General features: G+C 49.7%; 1 long non-coding RNA gene across 9 annotated transcripts in view; it reads left to right on the top strand.

The window, feature by feature from the left end:
* LOC138566816 (uncharacterized) overlaps window positions 1-22,374 on the top strand; it is a 355,734-nt gene that overhangs the window by 266,062 nt on the left and 67,298 nt on the right. Inside the window, exon 26 of one of the 9 annotated variants that reach the window (XR_011302026.1) lies at window positions 12,061-12,182. The exons of the other annotated variants lie outside the window; for them this stretch is intronic. This is a non-coding gene — a long non-coding RNA (uncharacterized lncRNA). Of the gene's footprint in view, window positions 1-12,060; window positions 12,183-22,374 lie in introns of those variants that run through there. 9 annotated transcript variants of the gene reach the window in all.

Below are 22,374 nucleotides of genomic sequence, written 5' to 3'. Positions count from 1 at the left end.
CCCGGTTTCGGGATTACCGTGATGAGGGCCTGCTGGAAGGTGGGAGGGATTGTGTCTCGGTTTCTGATTTGGTTGAATAACTTGGCTAGAGGTTCCGTTAGTGTAAGTTGAAACTGTTTGTAAAAGTCGGCCGTATACCCATCGTGCCCCGGGGCCTTGCCAACTTTTAATCTTTTTATGGCTGCCTCGACCTCTTCCGCAACTATGTCCGCCTCCAATTCCTGCAATTCCCCCTCAGTCAGCCGGGGCAGTGGGTGTTCCGTCAGAAATGCCCGCATGTCCTCCACTGATTCCCCCTCCTGCCTTGTATAGAGTTCCCTATAGAAAACGGCAAAGGAGTCGACTATTTCTCCTTTTTTATTGCGCCTGTTGCCCTCACTATCCCTGATTGGCCCAACCTTCCTCTCCAGTCTACATCCCCTGGCACTACGCGCCAATAGTGCTCCCACCTTGTCTCCCCTTTCGTAGTACCTCTGCCTCGTGTACCTCATTTTCTTGACAACCTCCCCTATGAGGACTGTATGTAATGCCTGTCTCTTCTCCCTCATTTCCGTCAGGAGGGATACCCTGTCCTCTCCATCCTGGTTGAGCCTGACCCATTGGGCCTTCAACTCCATTCGTAACTTGTGTTCTATAAGTCCTCTCTCCCGTTTGCGTCTGGCGCCCTCGGTCATGAGGAGGCCACGGAAGGTGGCCTTAGCTGCCTCCCATACTGTCACCATATCCGTCTCCCCATTATCGTTCGTATCAAAATATGCCTCCATTTCCTTTCTCAAGAAATCTTTAAACACTGAGTCCCTCAAGAGAGTGTCATTACATCGCCAGCGTGAAGATCTGGGGGAGGTGGGCAGCGACCAGGTTGCCACTAGTACCTCATGGTCAGACCAAGTTATTGTTTCAACCTTTGGGACCGTGGCCACCCCCCCACCCTCCTCTGAGGTCAGGAGCAAATCAATTCTGGTGTATGTGTAATGGGCGGGGGGAGAAGAAGGTGTATCCCCCCGGACCCGGGTATGCTGAACGCCAGACGTCAGTCCAGAAGTGTTCTCTTAGGAGGGTCTGCAGTGCTAGGTTATCTTTAGTGATCCCCTTTTGTTCCGCCCCTCTCGCTGTCCACCAATCCAATTTAGGGTCCTTGATAAGATTGAAATCCCCCCCAGTATCATGGCTCCCTCTGCCCACTCGTCCATTACCCCTAGGATCTGGGTCAGGATCCGTATCTGGCCTGAGTTGGGAGCGTATAGGGTGGCTAGGGTAACCCGTTCGCCTTCGCAGGTGCCCTTAATCCCCAAGAACCTCCCCCCGAAACCCCTCTTGGTTTCTATGTTTGAGAGCTGGAATGTTTTGTTCAGGAGGATCCCAACCACTTCCTTATTTGAACTTCTATGGGAGGCCCAATAGTTGGACCCTATTTCCTTACCCCTGATAGGTGATTCTTTCCCCTGTTTATAGTGGGTTTCCTGTAGGAAGAGCACCATTAGCTGCTGTTTACGGAACATGTTGCTAGTCAGCGATCTTTTGTTTTGGGAGTTTAGGCCCTTGACATTTAGTGTGCCTATCTTGCCTTCAACCGTGGTCGTCTTTGGAGTCTACCACCTTTTGCTCCTTGATGTAGTTTTGGTGTGAGGCCCGTTGTTGGATGTTGGGCTCTGGATCGATCAGGCTAACCCCCCCCTCCCTCCATCCCCTCTTCGTGTCTCCATCATCTTCTCCCCGTTGGTCCTTCCCCATCCCCCACCTAACCCAGTCCCTCCCTTCCCCACATGGCCCCCCACCCCCATTCCCCCGCTTTGTAAGGCGTCCATCCACGTCCCCCCAACAAATGTCGGGGTTGGTCAACGAACCACCAAGGACTCTAACCCCAGCCCCGGGTATTTCGTGTATTTAGGGAATCCCGTTTCCTTCTTTTAATGTGGGGCAACCCCACTCAAACCTCGGCTCAAATGCCCGAGGTGGGATCTCGGAACCGTGTCCCCCACCCCCCTGTAACCTCAAACTCGAAACCCTTACAAGGGTCCGCTTAACAGAATTATCAACACTTTGGTGAACATAAACCAGCCCTGTACTCTCGCGGGCCAAATGTTGTGCCAACGTGGCATGTGGCCGTAGTGCATCCGGCCCTCAACTCCACCAGTGATGCAGTCCAGTGACGATAGGCCTAAGAGAATTTCCTCCCCCTCCGCAGAGGTGGTGGTGTCACTTCGGGTGGTCCTCCGAGGCCATTGATGGGTGCCTGGTTTTTTGGAACTTGCGGGCCCCCTTGACCTTCGATTTGCCACTGAGCTTCTCCAGTCTGCTTGGGCCTCGTGGGGGGTCCCGGGCCTCCCCCCCCCCGGTCACCGGAGTAGCCGGCACGGTCGCCCACCAGGTCGTCTGTGACCCGTTGGATGTCCTCTTCCGAGACTAGGTGATGTCTCTCCCCCTGCCATTCGAGCGTCAAGTAGAAGGGGTGGCCCCAGCGGTATCTGACCCCCCTTCCCTGAAGCCATCTGGTGAGGTTGCCGTACTTCTTTTTCATTGCCAGGGTGAGGGCTGAGAGGTCCTGGAAGATAGACACCCTAGAGTCTCCGTATTGAATGTTACTGAGATTCCTCGCTTTCTCTAGGATCTTGGCTTTGTCTTTATAGTAGTGTAGGCGGGCTAACACAGAGCGTGGGCCTCTGCCCCCTCCGCCCGCGCGGTGGACCCTGTCGAGTTTGATCTCGCTATCGGCATCCGCCCCCATAACATTTCTTATGATGTCGTGCACTTTGCCCTCCAGGCCTTGTATAGTTTCTCCTTCAGCTTCAGCTAATCCAAAAATGCGCAAGTTGTTTCTCCTCTCCCTATTTTCCATGTCATCCACCTTGAGCCGGAGTTCCTCCTCGCGCCGTTACATTTCTTGGAATCTGGCTTCCATCTGTGTCTCTAGGAGTGCTGTGGAGAGCTGGTTGTTTTCGACTCCCTCCATGCGGTCCTCTAAGGTGGTGACTTTGGTTGTGAGATCGTCCAGTTTGGCGCCCATGTCGGTTCTTATCCCACGAATCTCCTCCAACATCATCTGGATATTGTTCTGGATGGCGCCCAGGTCGGGAGGCGGGATGGGTGAGCCTCCGGAAGCCATGGCCTCCTCGCTGGCCACAAATTGATATTTAGACAGGCTCTCTCTCCAGCTCATGGGGTGTTTGTTCTGGGCAATTTCTATCGGTGCACGTTGTTCAGCCTGTGGCCGTGTTGGAAACAACCCGAGTGGGGAGAGGGGTTGGGGATGCGTTGATTGTAGTTACTGGCACCCGATGGGAGTCCGGATTGCGTGAAGCGGATCGGTGCCCCTGTGATGGTGCTCTCTGGGTTTTTTGGCGAGCGGGCTCCGGGGTCTTAGCGGGCCATGCGGCACAACTCGGCGTCCTCTGGGGCGGGGTGTGCCCTATGCATCCATCCGGGGGTCTAGCGTGTATTATGTCCTTTATGTTGCACCCTACGGTCAAGACCCTTTTCTGAGTAGTCCACCCCCATGGGCTCAGTTCCTGAGGGGGGATGGCAACGTGTGGCCTCCTGTGGCCCCCAGTTGTTAGGCACAAGGACGCGCTCCCACGACGGCCCAAACCGAGGGGGGAAGGAGGGGAGTCCGAGGTCCCCCCGGATGCACCTCTGACACAGGTGGGGTATGGGGAGATGCGAGTCGGGCCTCGCCCGGGTGGGTGGGGTCCTCACCTGATGCCTCACATGCCTCCTTTGAGTGCTCGCTGTGGGCGGGGGGGCGCGCTCCAGCGTCGGCCCCCGGAGCCTCACTCCGACTGGTGGCTGGGATCAGGGTGGGCTCTGGCAGGTGTTAGCCCCCGGGTAGGCAGCACATGGGCGAGGAGGCATGATGCTCGCGCCCCGCGAGATTGCTCTGCAGTGTCCCCTGTGGGGGTCCGTGTCCGTGGATCCGTATGCCCCCTCCCGGCCTGCGCTGGTGGTGAAAGGTTGTGGGGGGCGCGCTCCCGTGTCAGCCCCCCCTCCCCACGGGCCCGTCGTGGACAGTGGGGCACGGAGCCCCGGCTTTTCGGGAGCGGCACCCAGTCTCCTCTGCCGCTGCCTCCTCCCTCACCGTGGTGGACTCCCTCCTCCTTGATTCGGCACGAGATATCTCACCCAGCGTGTCGCTGGAGGCTGTGGGGGAGGGGTCACGCAGGCCCTCGAGCCGCAGATCTCGGCCCGTGGATGTCGGAGAGGTTCTGCAGTTGGACCCAGTGGGGGGCCACGATCTCATGTGGCGTCGGGTGGGGGTCATTTGGTTTGGGGGACTCCCGTTCCGTCTCTTCTCCTTGGATTACCCGGGGCTGGGTGCGGAGCTCAGAGCTTAGGTGGCCATCTTGCCCGTGCCCCCTGGTGGCCTCCCGGAAGTCATTTTTTAATGTCCGGCAGTGTGAGCGCCCTGCCTGCTGGAGGAGCAGGGGTACTGCCCGGGCCACTGCAACTCCTGCCTCGCCCGGTTCTAGTGCCCTGACAAGCTGTCCCCTGGAACTCGGAAAGGGTTTTGTGGCATCTCTGCTGGTTCTGTGTATGTCTCAGCAGGGTGCCCCCTGCCTGCATCCTGTGCGTTTCTTTGGTCTTTCATGAACAAATAACATCTCTTAGGGGGGAGCTGAAGCAATCAATAGCTAAGATCTGTGCTGATAGCTGACATATGTGCACCCCTCTTGCTTTGCATCTGTACCTCCATTTTTGAAAATCGCTTTTGTTGGGCTGTAGCAGTACATCTGTGCACCCCTCTTGCTTTGCATCTGTTCCTCCATTTTAAAAAATATTTTTTTGTTTGGGTGTACTTCTACAGTTGCGCATCCCTCTTGCATTGCACCTTTCCTCCATTTAAAAATAAAATTGTTGTTGTTTGTGTGTACTTGTACATCTGTGCAGCCTTTGTCTCTTGAAACTCTTCCTTTCTGGATTGCCTAATGAGTACTTCTACTAGGCCACCTCGTGAGTCTAGCTTGATCTGTGCTGTACAGCCACTCTTCTTTCATTGCTCGACTAACCTCTGCCACCCCTATGGCTCTCAACATCTCACCCATTTTGCTCTAACTGCTACACTATCACCTACCCCCCCCCCCCCCTCTCTCATGAAGTCTGGCAGGGAAAAGCAAAAAAATAACAGCTTGAGTCCAAACCCTGGACTTCCCGTCGCAGACGTCTATTTTAGGTCTTCCTCCGGAGAGGTTTATTCTCCTCTCTGTCCTCTCTCCAGATCTGTGGACCCCCCATCTCACCTGCACTCTCTCTCCTTCCATATCCTCTACCATTAACAGTGTCACCAAGTGGGTAGTCCTCTTGGCTGGCTTCTCATCTTCACATTGGTTCGTTAATGTCTATCACACAGGCCCTATCCTTGTTCAGGGTCCACAACCCAACCTCCTTCTCCTTGACCGGATCCGCCTTCTCGCATTAACTTCCTTTCTTCTCCTGCATCTCCCCCAACTACTCTCTCGCTCTCCCTCCGCAGACTGGTGTACCACACCCCTGTACCCCACCTCAGAAATCCTTGAAAGGCAGAGACCTCCTCCCTCTGTTGACTCTTAATGACCACTCAGCCAACAAACATTCCACTGACATCTGCCTACTTCTTGAAGACACTAGCCTCGACATTCTCGCTCTTACCGAGACATGGTTCAATGCCAGCTCAGTCACTGCTTTTGACTCCCTCCTCCCTGATGGCTTCAAAATCATCTCAAAGCCTTGACATCACCGCACTGGCCAGGGAGTTGCCTTAATCTTCCCTGAGTGGGTTCCAACCTCCATCTTACCCACCCAGCCCTACTCTTCCTTTGAGAGACTGGTTTGCAAGTTGGTCATCTCTCCTATATCCACCCTGGCAATTGCTACCATTTGCCGGCCTCCTGATGCCACCACCCTGTTCCTCTCTGAATGGGCTGATTTCTGTTCTTCTTTACTTTCATCCACCTCCAACCCCCTCCTCCTGGGCGATTTCAACATCCAACTGGACTCCCCTGGCTCTGCACTGACCTACTGACCTCTGCACTTCTCTTTCTCTCTCCATTCTCCCTTCTGGGCCAACCTACTCAGCTGGACACACTCTGGATGCCCTCATACACACTGCCCTCTTCCACCTCCCTCTAGTCACCCCTCTCTCCTGGTTAGACCATTCTCTCCTCTCCTCCCACCTGGGTCTCTTTGATCCTCTGACCGTCCCCCCAAAAGCCCTGCCAAGCTCGTTCACTAACATCCACCCTATGAAACGAGTGTCAGCTGCTGCCTTCGCTTCCACCTTCATCCCCTCTCTCCCCATTCCTCTGACTCTACCTCTGACTCTGCTCTCAGCAACCTCCACCTGTCCATCACCAATACTCTTGACAATCTTGCCCAAGTCATGAGGATCCACCTGAAACCTGCCTCTAAGTCTAACACTTGGTATGACTCTGAACACGCGGCCCTGAAACGAAAATGCAGGGGGGCGGAGCAGAAGTGGAATAGCTCAGGCTCATCCTCTGACAAACTGGCCTGCTGCCTGCTCCAGAGGAAATACAGACTCTCCATCTGTACCAAGAAAAGAGCCCAAATACAGGCTCAGGTTTCCTCTGCATCCAACAATACGGTTGAACTCTTCAGGATTTGCAGGGAACTAGCCAACCCTGCGACAGTCTCCTCCCATTCTCCTTCCCAGGCCCTCTGCAATGCACTGGCCACACACTTCGCCACCAAAACCGAGGACATCCTGAACATCCTTGATACCCATCCTCCCAACCCACCCCATACCCTCATGCCTCCCTTGACCCCGCACTCCCCTCCTTCCTCTCCCTCCCTGCTTTCCTCCTTCTCCCCTGTTACACCTGAGGAAGTTACCAGAGTTGTCTGCTCCATAAAGGTCTCTTCTAAAAAGGTTTCCCCTTGCTCATCCAGGATCATGAAGGATAACATTGGCTCTCTTGCCCCTGCACTCACTGATTTCAGCAATCACTCTTTTCTCACTGGGTCTTTCCCCTCCTCCCTTAAGCACTCTCTTGTGCGCCTGCTTCTGAAAAAGCCTTCAGCAGACCCTTCCTGCCCTGCCAACTACTGCCCTATTTTCATCACCCATTCCATCCTCATGCAAATGCACCGCAATACTCTTGGTATCTCGGAACGGGCACAGGACTGGCTGACAGCCTTCTTAACTGACCTCTCTACCCAAATCATCCTGGCCACCTTCTCACTTACTTCCTTCTCCACCTGTGGTGTTCCCCAGGCCTCTATCATCTCCCCATCGGCTCTTTAACATCTACCTAGCATTGCTTTCACGCCTCATCTCCTCCTTCTCATCCAAATTCCAGTGTTACGCAGATGACACACAGCTCTTCTTCAAACTTCCTGCTGATTCTCTTGCACACACCATCATCCCTGACTGACTGTCTACCATCCAGTCCTGGTGCACCTCCAATGATCTCTGCCTCAACGCCTGTAAAACTGAGATCCTTCCCATCAGGACCCCTGCTCCCTCCTTCTTCCCTTCACTCTGCCCATCCTCCTTTGGCTCTCCCCCTGCTCCTTCTTCTGTAGCTAGAAATCTTGCCATCATCTTTGACTCTGCTCTCTCATTCCTCCCTCCCTCACACTCTGGACATTGCCAAGGAGTCCCACTTTCTGCTCTTCCTTCTCAAAGGATTCTCCCCTTTCTCATTTTCCCCCAGAGGCTCAATGTTACCCGAGCCCTGGTTCTCTCTAGGCTGTACTATTGCAATAGCCTTCTCCCGAATCTACCTTCTTCCACTCTGCGGCCCGGCCTACTAATCTAGAATAGGGCAGCAAAACTTACCTTGGCCTTAAGCCAAGGGACCGCATCACTCCTTCTCTAAAAAGTCTTCATTTGCTCCCCAAAGCTGCACTGATTAACTTCAAATCCCTCTGCATCATCGACATGGCTGCCTGGGCCCAGTGACCACTCTATCATCAACTTTATCTTGGTGAGATTATACCTTACTTTTAGCTGTTTTTGTTGAAACAGTTTACCGGATAATGACTGGAGTTTCAAATATCAGAAGTAATTTAATTTGAAATATCTATCAGTGATGGCTCCTTGTCTCAAAGTTCAGGGTTAATGGCAATTACACTAGACATATGCCAACATCTGTGTGAATATTGTAGTTAGTTAGTGTAGGGCATTTACTCTAACTCCAACACATGCTAGAAATGCATTCAAACTTCTATTTAGTGACTAAACATTTTGCACTTTAAGTGATTGATAAGAGATGCTTTTATTGTTTCTATATAATGCCTCTTGACTTTACAGCTTATTTCTTGGGACCATTGTAGAGTAAAAAGTACAGGGAAAATTGCTGTATCTGGCAGTGTCCCTCAACCCCACAGTTCTTGTGTTTTGTCATGGACAGACGTGTTTTCACACTCCTTTGACATGCGTTATCACCCAATGCTGAGCAAGAGAACTCGCAACTAGCCTATTTTGCATGAATATTTTTAAAAGACGCCATTTTCCTTCGGCCTTCTTTTATTGGTGTCATGGCTGGCTGTCATGCAGCCATTTGTTTTTCACTTTGTTTTTCTCTTGCACAGGGATGGGAGGTGGGCATAGGGTTGGTATTCCGTATTTATAAACTTCTATTACCATCACCATAAATTGCCCATTGGACTGAGAATTATTTGGCTGCGTTTAGAAGCTCCACTACCAGATTTTTCGTGTGTATTGTTCTTAATCATATTTCAGGCTCTGGATGGTCTGTGCCAGGTTATTCAATCATATTTATTTTTGTCAGTTGGTTTATAGAAGTTTATAACTAAAAAAAATGCATGTCTGGTAAAGTTCTGCATTAATTGTAAAGGGTACATTTGCACTTTAATTACCATCTTGCAAGGTTAGCTGCTTTCTTGATGTTGACGAGGGTGCATACATAATGTGCATTTTTTTCACAACTGCCCAATAAGGAAATATTGCGTTGACTGGAAAAGGTGCTGACATGACGGAGTGTTATGAATATTGGACAATTTTGGTTATTGTTCTGTACATTATTACGAATTACAGATTGCTACTTAAATAATCATCCATTTGAGTTTATAATTCAGAGCAATACCAAAGTTGATATTTGTCCACCTTATGTTTCTAACATTATGATGAGAACATGGTTTTGCTTTACACATTGGCTTCACTAGTTTTGACTTTCTTCTGCCCCTTTCCCAGTGGGAAAGCAAAAACAAAGAGGTGATGGCTGGAAGGTTTAGACTGAATCTTAACCACTGGCATTGCTCGGGGCAACCCTCCAGACCATCGTTCTTTGCCTGCCAAGCCATTACAGAAGGGGAAAGACATATGCAAATCAGGCTTGGCCCCACCCCAAAAGGGGAAGTCCAGCCCGAACTGCTAGGTCACATCCCTTCTGCACGAGACCACAAGCATCCCCAAACATGTTTCACCCTTGTTGGGGCTCATCAGTGAGGAGTAGCTTGGGTCTCTAGGCCCAGCAGGCACGGGACCCACGTCTGGGCATACCCGTCCCACTCGGGGTGACAAAGCAAAAACAAAGAGGTGATGGCTGGAAGGTTTAGACTGAATCTTAACCACTGGCATTGCTTGGGGCAACCCTCCAGACCATCGTTCTTCGCCTGCCAAGCCATTACAGAAGGGGAAAGACCATATGCAAATCAGGCTTGGCCCCACCCCAAAAGGGGAAGTCCAGCCCGAACTGCTAGGTCACATCCCTTCTGCACGAGACCACAAGCATCCCCAAACATGTTTCACCCTTGTTGGGGCTCATCAGTGAGGAGTAGCTTGGGTCTCTAGGCCCAGCAGGCACGGGACCCACGTCTGGGCATACCCGTCCCACTCGGGGTGACAAAGCAAAAACAAAGAGGTGATGGCTGGAAGGTTTAGACTGAATCTTAACCACTGGCATTGCTCGGGGCAACCCTCCAGACCATCGTTCTTCGCCTGCCAAGCCATTACAGAAGGGGAAAGACCATATGCAAATCAGGCTTGGCCCCACCCCAAAAGGGGAAGTCCAGCCCGAACTGCTAGGTCACATCCCTTCTGCACGAGACCACAAGCATCCCCAAACATGTTTCACCCTTGTTGGGGCTCATCAGTGAGGAGTAGCTTGGGTCTCTAGGCCCAGCAGGCACGGGACCCACGTCTGGGCATACCCGTCCCACTCGGGGTGACAAAGCAAAAACAAAGAGGTGATGGCTGGAAGGTTTAGACTGAATCTTAACCACTGGCATTGCTCGGGGCAACCCTCAAGACCATCGTTCTTCGCCTGCCAAGCCATTACAGAAGGGGAAAGACCATATGCAAATCAGGCTTGGCCCCACCCCAAAAGGGGAAGTCCAGCCCGAACTGCTAGGTCACATCCCTTCTGCACGAGACCAAAAGCATCCCCAAACATGTTTCACCCTTGTTGGGGCTCATCAGTGAGGAGTAGCTTGGGTCTTTAGGCCCAGCAGGCACGGGACCCACGTCTGGGCATACCCGTCCCACTCGGGGTGACAAAGCAAAAACAAAGAGGTGATGGCTGGAAGGTTTAGACTGAATCTTAACCACTGGCATTGCTCGGGGCAACCCTCCAGACCATCGTTCTTCGCCTGCCAAGCCATTACAGAAGGGGAAAGACCATATGCAAATCAGGCTTGGCCCCACCCCAAAAGGGGAAGTCCAGCCCGAACTGCTAGGTCACATCCCTTCTGCACGAGACCACAAGCATCCCCAAACATGTTTCACCCTTGTTGGGGCTCATCAGTGAGGAGTAGCTTGGGTCTCTAGGCCCAGCAGGCACGGGACCCACGTCTGGGCATACCCGTCCCACTCGGGGTGACAAAGCAAAAACAAAGAGGTGATGGCTGGAAGGTTTAGACTGAATCTTAACCACTGGCATTGCTCGGGGCAACCCTCCAGACCATCGTTCTTCGCCTGCCAAGCCATTACAGAAGGGGAAAGACCATATGCAAATCAGGCTTGGCCCCACCCCAAAAGGGGAAGTCCAGCCCGAACTGCTAGGTCACATCCCTTCTGCACGAGACCACAAGCATCCCCAAACATGTTTCACCCTTGTGGGGCTCATCAGTGAGGAGTAGCTTGGGTCTCTAGGCCCAGCAGGCACGGGACCCACGTCTGGGCATACCCGTCCCACTCGGGGTGACAAAGCAAAAACAAAGAGGTGATGGCTGGAAGGTTTAGACTGAATCTTAACCACTGGCATTGCTCGGGGCAACCCTCCAGACCATCGTTCTTCGCCTGCCAAGCCATTACAGAAGGGGAAAGACCATATGCAAATCAGGCTTGGCCCCACCCCAAAAGGGGAAGTCCAGCCCGAACTGCTAGGTCACATCCCTTCTGCACGAGACCACAAGCATCCCCAAACATGTTTCACCCTTGTTGGGGCTCATCAGTGAGGAGTAGCTTGGGTCTCTAGGCCCAGCAGGCACGGGACCCACGTCTGGGCATACCCGTCCCACTCGGGGTGACAAAGCAAAAACAAAGAGGTGATGGCTGGAAGGTTTAAACTGAATCTTAACCACTGGCATTTCTCGGGGCAACCCTCCAGACCATCGTTCTTCGCCTGCCAAGACATTACAGAAGGGGAAAGACCATATGCAAATCAGGCTTGGCCCCACCCCAAAAGGGGAAGTCCAGCCCGAACTGCTAGGTCACATCCCTTCTGCACGAGACCACAAGCATCCCCAAACATGTTTCACCCTTGTTGGGGCTCATCAGTGAGGAGTAGCTTGGGTCTCTAGGCCCAGCAGGCACGGGACCCACGTCTGGGCATACCCGTCCCACTCGGGGTGACAAAGCAAAAGCAAAGAGGTGATGGCTGGAAGCTTTAGACTGAATCTTAACCACTGGCATTGCTCGGGGCAACCCTCCAGACCATCGTTCTTCGCCTGCCAAGCCATTACAGAAGGGGAAAGACCATATGCAAATCAGGCTTGGCCCCACCCCAAAAGGCTGAAACATGTCTGGGGATGCTTGTGGTCTCGTGCAAAAGGGATGTGACCTTGCAGTTCGGGCTGGACTACCCCTTTGCCCAGAGCAATGCCAGAGGTCAAGATTTATTCTAAACCTTCCAGCCATCAACTCTTTTGTTTTGCCTTTCCCAGTGGGAACCATGTGCATTCAGGGTGCGTAGACTGAATATAAATCGCTTGTTTAATTGTGGACGTGCTCTGTAGAGAACGGAATGATGCCTCTGCCATCATTGTCCATCCCTCCAATAATGGACATTGCACCCTGCAGCAAAAAGGTAAGATAACCTGCTATTTGAAGATGCTTTGTTGAAACAGATTGCTTTATAATGGTTTGTGTTAAATCAAAACCAAACCTGGTTCTACTAATGGTGAGCACTTTATCTAGGAAAGAAATCATGCCTAATGCTATTTTCAGTTAGTAAATTACAATAGCAATATATGTGTAATTCGTTTTATTAGAAATGGGTCAGGACAGGGGCTGTTTTCTTTTTCTCGAATTCCAACAAAAGTCTTAAAAAGTCAATACAGTTGTTATTTGATTCATTAATCTGGCTAGGGAAGGGATTGCTTCCATGCAATGCATCTTGACATCTGGGCCTCATCCTGGAGACTGCAGAAGAGTTAAATGTACAGGGAAAATGGCTTTCCCTGGAAATTTCCCTCATTCATACATTTCATGTATTTAGACATGTAGGGACATTGGCCCTCATTATGAGTTGGCCGGTCCAGAAATAAAGTGCCAGTAACAACGTATACCGGCACCTTTCCAGACAGGCCAACTCCAAGTCTGCCGGTAGGAGCTCTGACCTACTGACAGGCCTGACCGTAATATAAATTCCTGAATCATCGGCACTGTTTTTAATGGGAAGTTACCAGTGTCTCCGCCGCCCATGATATCCCGGTAATACCGGGAGGCAGAGATGGTACAGTAGTTCCCCGGTATCCTGCCAGAATTACCGACGGGGAACTTCTAATGAGCCTGATTGTCTCTGTTCAAACTCTGTACTACAACTTGCATCAACTACTTTTGCTTGAATGTTTTGAAAGGCTGCATTTTTCTTTTTCCACCTGGTGCTCTCTGTTAGGCAGAAACCTGTGCAGTTCCCTCTGGGACCACTGCAAAAGATTTAAGACTACAGGTGTTTGGCAGTAAACCCACTTGGTAGCAGTCTGTACCACACAGATTCACTTGGTAGCTGTGGCTGAGCAGTCAGACTTCCCTCAAGAAGAGTTAGGCAGTATACAGAGTATTCACAATAGGTCAGAAGAACACGGTAGAACAAGTAAACACTGACCAGAGCTTGGTGTAAAAGAGATATAATTATTTATTTAAAACCACATCTAGTAAAACACACAGGCACTAATGTTAAGCAGTTCAAAAACACGGTCACTAAAAGATACACTCCCTTAAAAAAATATTAGACAATTCTTTAGTAAAGCCCCACTTATTTTCAGACAGCGGTGAGCGCTTAACGCAGATGGCACTCTAATAATTTGTTTTAAAAGGGAGAGAAAAGCAGAGTATAAATTGAAACAGATCCCAACACTTTTACAAGAACACAACAAGAGAGGAAGGCAAAGTAAAACCGTGAAGTTAGAGTTCAGTCGGCCGGATCCACTTTAAGAGGATCAGAACAAAATGTGTCCAGGGTCACACGGTTGCAGTGCACAAAAGTCTTGAAAAGGTTCAAAAAGCGTTGGACCAAAGAAAGGGACCAGTTAGATGGTCAAGGCGGCCAGCCCAGTCCAGAAGGTTAAGGGATTATTATTACCTTGTAGCAATCTTTAGAAAGGGAGGCCTGGCGGACACGGTACCTCAAAGTGGTGAGAATACTTCAGCGGGGGCAGTTGTTCCTGGCAGCGGATGCAAGTCGGTGCTTCGTCCGAGGGAAGAGAGGAGCTCGTCGGGGAGGAAGAAAGGAGTCCGTTGCACTGCCTGGGAAGAGACCAGCTGCGGAGTTCTCAGGTAAAAGAAGCGGTCCTTTGATTCGCGGTCCAGTGATAAGTGGCTATCCGGTTGCCGGGGTGCTTGGTGCGGGCAATTCGACCACAAGACGTCCTGAGATGCGAAGAAAAGAAGGTAAACTGGTTGTGCCCACCAGTCAGGGGAAGAAGCCTCTCCAGCCTGGAGATCTTCTCTGTCGTCGGGAAGTGGTGAGTCGGTTCCGCAGGGCTCCGCCGGTGGTGTCGTCGTGGTAGGTCGGCTCAGCTTCTCCCTCGTCAGATTCTCAGGTCCTGTGGCGACTTCTGAAGTTCCAGTCCCCAAAGCCCTGCTTTTATGCAGCACACCCCCATTCACTAAGCCTAGCTGTCAATCAAACATGCTAAGTGGTGAGCCGGCCGGCTCACCACTTGAGCCAATCACACAAGAGTGCGACTTGAGTTACCAAGGTAACTCAGTCCAGGGTGCCTAAACCCCCTCCCACACCCCCTGTGGTACCCAGACAGAGTGGCACCACTTTTGGAGGCTTCTGTGGAGAAGCCCGCCAAAAAGTCGAACAAAGGGCTCGACTTGGGTTGGAGTCACAGAAGAGAACACAAACACCATTTTAGAATCGAGACCTGGCAAAAAATACCAACCGGCAAATTAATATTAAATAAATAAACAAGCGGTATGTTTGAGGCTATGAGAATTAAATAATTAAAGTTGGTAGCCTCAAACAATGGGAAAATCCCATAGGGATATATTCGCGGTCAAATATAAAAAGTAGTATCCACTGCCACCAGCCAAAACTCGGGGCAATTGAATTGCCCCGAACAGTACGTCTACAATATGATGGTTTGTACTGATTTCTGTTCATAATTTGGGACTAGTAAAGCCAATGGTGACTTTACATGCCCTGGGAGACAGTAGTCAGTCCCAGGGTATGGAGTCTATGGTGGGGTGTCACTATGACACCCCTGTGTTGCTGCACGGAGGGTGCTGTGTAACACACGTAGGAAAAACACATGAGACCCTATGGGGTAAAGGACCCCATAGCCCATAAAACACATTAACAGTCAAAAGAACACCATAAATCATGTCCAAGAGTGGGAGAAAAAGAGTCTCACTCTTGGCAGGAGAAAAAAACAAACTCCAGAAATCCAGCAAAGCTGCTGGGGGACTCACTAGGTTAGGAAATTCAGCCTAAAGAGAGAATTCTCCCTAACACTCGCCCCCCCCCCCCCCAGACTAAGGGACAGAAGGATTTAATCCACTCCTGGATGAATCTCATACCTCTAGTCGATGACATACATCCTAGAGAGACAATCAGCATTTTGGTGGTGACACCCTGACCTGTGCTCAATGTTGAAATCAAACCCTTGCAGGCAGATTGACCATCTCAATAGTTTTGGGTTTTCGCCTTTCATTTGCATTAACCATATCAAGGATTGGTGGTCAGTCTGAATGACAAAAGTAGAACCATACAAGTATGGCCTAAACTTCTTCAGAGCCCACACAATAGGAAAACACTCTTGTTCAATGGTTGCCCACCTTGTTTCAGGATCCTTCAGTTTTCTACTGATGAGGCAAATGGGGTGCTCCCTACCTTTCCCATCCAGTTGACTGAGGACTGCACCCATTCCTACATTTGGAGCATCTGTTTGCACAATGAAAGTTTGGTGGTAGTCAGGAGCTCTGAGTACTGGGCTTGGCAAAGAGCCTTTTTCAGGGTTTCAAAGGCCTGATTGCATTCCTCATTCCACCTAACCTTTTTAGGGAATTTAGGAGAGGAGATGACATTCAGTGGAGAAGCTATGGACCCATAGGTCTCAATGAAATTCCTGTAATACCCAGTGAGGCCTAAGAAGGCTCTCACCTGGGTCTGAGTAGTAAGTGTTGTCCAATTTTGCACAGCTTTAATCTTACTGGGCAAAGGCCTTATTTCTCCACCTCCTACCTCATGTCCAAGGTAGACCACTTTACTCTGTCCAATCTGGCATTTACTTGCCTTTATGGTCAGATTGTCCTTCCCAAGAGCCTGCAAAACATATCTCAGGTGGTCCACATGTTCTTCCCAGGAATTGCTGAACACTGCTATGTCATCCAAGTATGCCATGCAGAAGTCCTCCATCCCATTCAGAACCTGGGTTACCATCCTTTGAAATGTAGCAGGTACATTTTTCAATCCAAAAGGCATAAACTTAAACTGGTATAAGCCAACTGGGGTAGAAAATGCAGTTTTCTCCTTGGCATGGTCTTTCAGGGCTATTTGCCAATAGCCTGACGTCAAGTCAAATGTGCTGAATAACTTGGCTGCACCAAGTCTATCCGCCAACTCATCTGTCCTTGGCAAAGGGTGGGCATCAGTCTTAGTGACTGCATTAAGAGCTCTGTAATCCACGCAGAATCTAAGTTCTTTAGATCCTGCCTTTGGTACTAACACAACTGGGCTAGACCATGGACTAGTAGAGGGCTCTATTACCCCGAGATCAAGCATCTTGTTGACCTCACCTTTGATGTGGGTTCTTACATTCTCTGACATTCGATATCCTCTGCTTTTGACTGGCAGACAGTCACCAGTGAGTATGTCATGCTGTCCACAAGGGGTCAAGCCTGGTGAAAGTGAGAACAGGGGGGCAAACTGATTTAACATAGATTTGCACTCTTCCTGTTGCTCAGGTGTCAGATTTGAAGAGAGATTTACTCCTTCAATCTTTTCGTCTAAACGTAAGCCTCTGAGGAGATCCGGAAGAGCTTCACTCTCTTCTTCTTCCTCTGTTGATGGTAGAAGCAAAGCTCCTACATCAAGTCTGGAGACATACGCTTTTAGTCTGTTGGTGTGGAAGACTGTTGGAGCCTCCTTGGGATTGCCCAAGTCCACCAGATAGTTGACCTCTCCAAGTTTACCCACAACTTTGAAGGGTCCCATCCATTTGTCTTGCAAGGCCCTCTGCCTTGTTGGGATCATAACGAGAACTAGCTGGTCCTGAGAAAACTCAACCATGTTAGCCTTTTGGTCATGCCAGTGCTTGACCAATGCTTGTCCAGCTTTCAAGTTATCACTTGCTTCTGCCATCATTTGTGACATTCTCCTTCGGAGACCTATCACATAGTCAGTCACTCTGACTGGCTTCGGGGAAGGAGCACTCTCCAACCCCTCCTTGATCAGGGCCAATGGACCTCTGACCGGATGACCATAAAGAAGTTCAAAGGGAGAATAACCTACTCCCTCCTGAGGGACTTCTCTATAAGCAAAGAGAAGGCATGGCAGTAGAAGGTCCCACTTTCTTTTAAGGGGGTCCTCTAAAGCACCTATCATGCTCTTCATGGTTCTGTTGAACCTTTCAACCAGCCCATTGGTCTGAGGGTGGTATGCGGTTGAGAACTTGTAAGTAACTCTGCAGGTTTTCCACATGGCTTCCATGTAGTGGGACATAAAATGTGACCCCCTGTCAGAGATTACTTCCTTAGGAAACCCAACCCTGGTAAAAATACCAAGGAGGGCCTTAGCCACAGCCGGAGCTGTAACAGTCCTCGTAGGAATTGCCTCAGGGTATCTAGTAGCATGGTCTACTACAACAAGTATACACCTGTTGCCTGAGGAAGTTGGAGGATCAAGGGGACCAACAATGTCAATCTCTACTCTCTCAAATGGGACTCCCACTACAGGGAGAGGCACTAAAGGTGCCACATTCTTGGAGCCAACCTTACCAGAAGTCTGGCAGGTGTGGCAGCTCCTGCAGTATTTATCTACTTCAGCCCCCATCTTTGGCCAATAAAAGTAGAGTGAGAGCCTTTCCTTAGTCTTCTTGAAACTCAAGTGACCAGCCAAAGGAATCTCATGGGCTAACTGCAAGAACTGTGGTCTGTTCTCTTGAGGTACTACAAGTCGTTTGTTGTCCCCAGGTGCATACTCCGTTGGTTCACTGTAGAAGAGGCCATCTTCCCAGTGTAACCTATATTTCCCAGGCTCTTGCCCTTCAGCCTGAGCATCTGCCTGGTGGCGAAGACCTTCCAGAGTTGGACATTCTCGTTGTCCCTTACTGAAGTCTGCCCTGTTGGGTCCACCTTCTGCCAGTAAAGACTGCAGCTCAGGATGGTCAACAGGACCCAGATCTCCAATGAGTTCCTGGCCTTCCACTAGCTCTTCTTCAGAGTCTAGTTCAACCACACAGGGTTATACCTCCCTCTCAGCCTCAGCTGGAGGGGGTGTTACTGGTGTAACTTTGGACAACCTAGGGGAAGTCCTTGTTGGCTGCACTGGAGTGCTGGCTGTGAGGTTCTTTTTAGAGGTTTTATGTTTCCCTTTTTCTTTTAGTTTCTTAGAGACAGCAGCTGACATCTCCAGTGGAGCAGGAGTGATCTCTTTCTTCATCATCTCCTTGGGAGTACCTCTCATGGTTCTCTCCCTTGCAGGTCTGGTGAGCTCCTGTAACCTTTTACTAGGAGGTCTGGGGTATGTGACACTACTCCAAGAGTTTTTAAGTCATTACCCAGCAGAACCCTTCCTGGCACCTCACTTTGTATGCTGACAGGTATCTTCACAGTCATGTCATTACACTGGATGAGAACTGGTAATTGGGGAAGCATCTGCACAGGCCCTCAAGCTAACTTGGTGAAGCGTTTGGGTGCCTTAGCAACATCCTCAGCCTGAAAAAACAATTTGTCCACCACAGTTATGCTGGCCCCAGTGTCCCTAATGGCAGGAGTCTCCTGACCATTCACCTGGACACTGTCCTTATAATACTCTTTAGTATTATCTGGGATAGAATTATAGACATCTAAGTTCTGTTGTTCCCACAAACCCAGAGACACTAAAGAAACACTGGCTGAGACTCCAATGGGTTCATCAGCCAGTAATAGAAAGTTTCCACTTGCCATTTGTACTTCCTCCTCTGGAGCGAAGGCTAAGGAGACAAGCTGGACCCCTGAAGGTTTACCCTTACATCTGGGATCTCCTTTCACATGGTCAGTAGAGCCACAAACAAAGCATATACCAAATGCTTTCTGGAATGGTGGCTTGTTCTGACCTCCTTCTGGTTTGGCACCAGGAGGTACACTAGCCTGATTTGGTTTCCCTTGTGGCTTACCCTTTTGGATATGTTTGGGGCCCTCTTTGGAATTGGAATTATTAGAATTCTATTTGGAGTCCTTTTTTGGCTGTTTTCCCTCATCCTTTTTCTGCGTAGCCCCAGAATCCTTGTGAGTGGCCCTGTTGGCAACCCACAAGTCAGCAGCCTTAGCTAAGTTCTTGGAATCTAATTCCTGCTGTCTGAGCTCAGGAGAGCAGGCATCATAAATTGACTCCAACATTACAAGATTCTTCATTCCTTCATAAGTGTTAACTCTGTAACCCTTAATCCATCCCTCTAAGTTTTTCAAACTTTCACTCACCCAGGTAGCCCAAGGGGTACCATCATGCTTTTTGAGGGTCCTAAACCTCTTAAGGGGTCTTCCCAAATCTAGCTATCAAAGCTAGTTTCACACATTCATAATCCTTCTTATCCACCTCCCCCAACTCCATTACCACATCAGTTGCAACAGGGGGAAGCCTAGAGAACAGCCAGGGAAGTAACTCATTCCCTGTGATGTCCTGGAGCCCATGATTATACTCAAACATTTTTAACCAATCCAACACATCCAACCTAGGTTCATATATACCCACTAATTCCTTAGGCACCCGGGGTCTTTTGGGACTGGAACTCCTAGAGGAACCAGAGGAAAGAGAAGCATTTTTCCACAGACAACGTCTTCATTTCTAGTTCATGATTAAGCTCTATTTCTCTGAGTCTTAACTCAGCTTGCTTCTGCTCAGCCTGGGCATTCATTCTTCTGAACTCTAGCTCTTGGTTTCTTTCCGATTGAGCAATAAAACTTTTGTACTCTAATTCAAGCTTCATTTTTTCAAGTTCAAAATAAGCAGGGTTACATGTAGGACCTGGTATAGGCCCAGTAGGTACAGTAGGTAAGGCAGACAGAGGCTCAGAGTGGCTAACTTCATTAGGTTCACTTTCCTCTTCTGACTCATTATCAAGACTTTGATTCAGATCAATACCATCACTGTTTTCTACATTTGCTGGCGGGGTAGATTCCTCTGTACCACCCAGACTTTGGTTTTCTAACAATCTTTCTATAAGTTCCATTTTCTTGCCCTTCTCAGAGAGATTCTTATGTCTACACAATACTTTTAAGCAATCAGCAGTTTTGGCAGACAATGATTCTAGGGTATAACTCTCCATAGCAGACATAGTTAGAAAATCAGCTTTTTAGTGCTAAGCTCTGTGGTTAGTTGTCCTAAAGTGTTCAAAAAGCACTCTAAAGTGTATACTCAATACAAATCCCACCGCTGTACACCAGTGTTAGGCAGAAACCTGTGCAGTTCCCTCTGGGACCACTGCAAAAGATTTAAGACTACAGGTGTTTGGCAGTAAACCCACTTGGTAGCAGTCTGTACCACACAGATCCACTTGGTAGCTGTGGCTGAGCAGTCAGACTTCCCTCAAGAAGAGTTAGGCGGTATACAGAGCATTCACAATAGGTCAGAAGAACACAGTAGAACAAGTAAACACTGACCAGAGCTTGGTGTAAAAGAGATATAATTATTTATTTAAAACCACATCTAGTAAAACACACAGGCACTAATGTTAAGCAGTTCAAAAACACGGTCACTAAAAGGTATACACTCCCTTAAAAGAATATTAGACAATTCTTTAGTAAAGCCCCACTTATTTTCAGACAGCGGTGAGCGCTTAACGCAGATGGCACTCTAATAATTCGTTTTAAAAGGGAGAGAAAAGCAGAGTATAAATTGAAACAGATCCCAACACTTTTACAAGAACACAACAAGAGAGGAAGGCAAAGTAAAACCGTGAAGTTAGAGTTCAGTCAGCCGGATCCACTTTAAGAGGATCAGAACGAAATGTGTCCAAGGTCACACGGTTGCAATGCACAAAATTCTTGAAAAGGTTCAAAAAGCGTTGGACCAAAGAAAGGGACCAGTTAGATGGTCAAGGCGGCCAGCCCAGTCCAGAAGGTTAAGGGATTATTATTGCCTTGTAGCAATCTTTAGAAAGGGAGGCCTGGCGGACACGGTACCTTAAAGTGGTGAGAATACTCCAGCGGGGGCAGTTGTTCCTGGCAGCGGATGCAAGTCGGTGCTTCGTCCGAGGGAAGAGAGGATCTCGTCACGGAGGAAGACAGGAGTCCGTTGCACTGCCAGGGAAGAGACCAGCTGCGGAGTTCTCAGGTAAAAGAAGCGGTCCTTTGATTCGCGGTCTAGTGGTAAGTGGCTATCCGGTTGCCGGGGTGCTTGGCACGGGCAATTCGACCACAAGACGTCCTGGGATGCGAAGAAAAGAATGTAAACTGGTTGTGCCCACCAGTCAGGGGAAGAAGCCTCTCCAGCCGGGAGATCTTCTCTGTCGTCGGGAAGTGGTGAGTCGGTTCCGCAGGGCTCCACCGGTGGTGTTGTCGTGGTAGGTCGGCTCAGCTTCTCCCTCGTCGGATTCTCAGGTCCTGTGGCGACTTCTGAACTTCCAGTCCCCAAAGCCCTGCTTTTATGCAGCACACCCCCATTCACTCAGCCTAGCTGTCAATCAAACATGTTAAATGGTGAGCCGGCCGGCTCACCACTTGGGCCAATCACACAAGAGTGCGACTTGAGTTACCAAGGTACCTCAGTCCAGGGTGCCTAAACCACCTCCCACACCCCCTGTGGTACCCAGACAGAGTGGCACCACTTTTGGAGGCTTCTGTGGAGAAGCCCGCCAAAAAGTGGAACAAAGGGCTCGACTTGGGTTGGAGTCACAGAAGAGAACCCAAACGCCATTTTAGAATCGAGTCCTGGCAAAAAATACCAACCGGCGAATTAATATTAAATAAATAAACCAGCGGTATGTTCGAGGCTATGAGAATTAAATAATTAAAGTTGGTAGCCTCGAACAATGGGAAAATCCCATGGGGATATATTCGCGGTCAAATATAAAAAGTAGTATCCACTGCCACCAGCCAAAACTTGATCAGGGGGGACGGAGACGTGCCCCCTCGACTAACAGACCCCGGGGCAATTGAATTGCCCCGACCAGTACGTCCACAATATGATGGTTTGTACTGGTTTCTGTTCATAATTTGGGACTAGTAAAGCCAATGGTGACTTTACATGCCCTGGGAGACAGTAGTCAGTCCCAGGGTATGGAGTCTATGGTGGGGTGTCACTATGACACCCCTGTGTTGCTGCACGGAGGGTGCTGTGTAACACACATAGGAAAAACACATGAGACCCTATGGGGTAAAGGACCTCATAGCCCATAAAACACATTAACACTCAAAGGAACACCATAAATCATGTCCAAAAGTGGGAGAAAAAGAGTCTCACTCTTGGCAGGAGAAAAAAACAAACTCCAGAAATCCAGCAAAGCTGCTGGGGGACTCACTAGGTTAGGAAATTCAGCCTAAAGAGAGAATTCTCCCTAACACTCTCCCACGTAGGGACAGGAGGTAGGCATATCGTACGGTTGGGAATA

Source organism: Ambystoma mexicanum, chromosome 2p, assembly GCF_040938575.1.
Source record: "Ambystoma mexicanum isolate Mex_15411 chromosome 2p, UKY_AmexF1_1, whole genome shotgun sequence".
NCBI classification, from domain to species: domain Eukaryota; kingdom Metazoa; phylum Chordata; class Amphibia; order Caudata; family Ambystomatidae; genus Ambystoma; species Ambystoma mexicanum.
This window is presented reverse-complemented; position numbering and strand designations above follow the sequence as displayed.